Source organism: Suncus etruscus, chromosome 10 (assembly GCF_024139225.1).
Source record: "Suncus etruscus isolate mSunEtr1 chromosome 10, mSunEtr1.pri.cur, whole genome shotgun sequence".
Classification (NCBI taxonomy): Eukaryota; Metazoa; Chordata; class Mammalia; order Eulipotyphla; family Soricidae; genus Suncus; species Suncus etruscus.
The window spans coordinates 20,267,386-20,268,672 of record NC_064857.1 but is presented as its reverse complement, the minus strand read 5'-3'; the positions used below and the strand labels follow the sequence as shown (position 1 = coordinate 20,268,672).

Genomic DNA, 1,287 nt, shown 5'->3' with positions numbered 1-1,287 from the left:
TTGCAGCTAGAGCCTACCAAATCAGACTGAATCTACTTGTAAAGTAACTTTTCTCTCCAACTTCACCCAAATTCATAGGATTCTACAGTAATTTATACATGGAGAATCTCAAAACAAAAATCCAGAAAAATATCCAAAGACTATATGAACAAATTTAAAAAAGGAGCTTTTTGTGACATATAAGTAGATAAATATATGTTGTAAAAAAAGATCAGTCCGAATTGTAGTTTATCTTGCATTGGCTGAAAATTCTGCCTATAGAAAGTTCCACAAATCTGTGCTCACTTCGGCAGCACATATACTAAAATTGGAACGATACAGAGAAGATTAGCATGGCCCCTGCGCAAGGATGACACGCAAATTCGTGAAGAAAGTTCCACAAATCAAGTATATTCAATATAATTTGGAATTGTAATATTGCCAGTGTTTTCTATTATTCTTTGTGCTTAGGTAATGTGAATTTCATGTCCCTTTCATGCTGTATAGCTGCTGATTTCATTGAAAAATAGATGATAGTAGGTATTCATTCACATAACTTTTATTTTCCATTTGCACTCTGGATAAATGATACCTTATAACTTTATTCCCCCGGTAGTGATAGAAGTCAGGTAAAAATTATACAAAGGAAAATATGAGATTAATATTTTAGTTTGAATGTCAAAAACAGGAAGAACTTTAGCTATTTTAAAAGGGACATGAATTTTAAAAACAGTATTATATAGTGTTTTTTCTTCATATATTACTAAAAATAAATTTGTTTTAAATTTCATATAAATGCCACTGAAATAAAATAAAGAAAAGTAAAAATTTATACATCAGAATATTTCTTATATTCTTCTCATCTCTTTATTAAATTTCATTGTATAAGTATGTTTTACCAATGATCTACTAATAAGCATTCTCTTAAACATGATTGACTTCAAGTAGACTTGATTTTAAGTAAGTGTTCTAAAAAATGTTCATTTATTGAATTCACTGAGATTTAAGTTCTCATTTGTATAGCTAGAGGGCAAATTACAGATATTCATACTTGTTTTATCATTGTAAGGAAAGTGATCCTCATATTTGCAATACTAATTAAAATTTTTCTCTGACCCATATAAATGCAGCATCTCCCACATAGACTATTTCCAAATCTTTATGTAAAATTATTTACATTACATGTATAAAAATAAAATGATATTTCTTTAGTGTAACATAACCAATGTTGAAATAGAAAGTGTATACCTTTTAATTTTGCAGGGTACATTTTTAGTATCCTCCAGAGAACATTAGTCAGACATCTTC

At 28.7% G+C, this 1,287-nt stretch overlaps 1 non-coding gene across 1 annotated transcript; it reads left to right on the top strand.

Moving 5' to 3' along the window:
• The first annotated feature begins 277 nt into the window (after positions 1 to 277).
• On the top strand, positions 278 to 384 carry LOC126021537 (U6 spliceosomal RNA). Its single transcript, XR_007500045.1, has one exon. It is a non-coding gene; the product is annotated as a U6 spliceosomal RNA (small nuclear RNA).
• Positions 385 to 1,287: the final 903 nt, after the last annotated feature.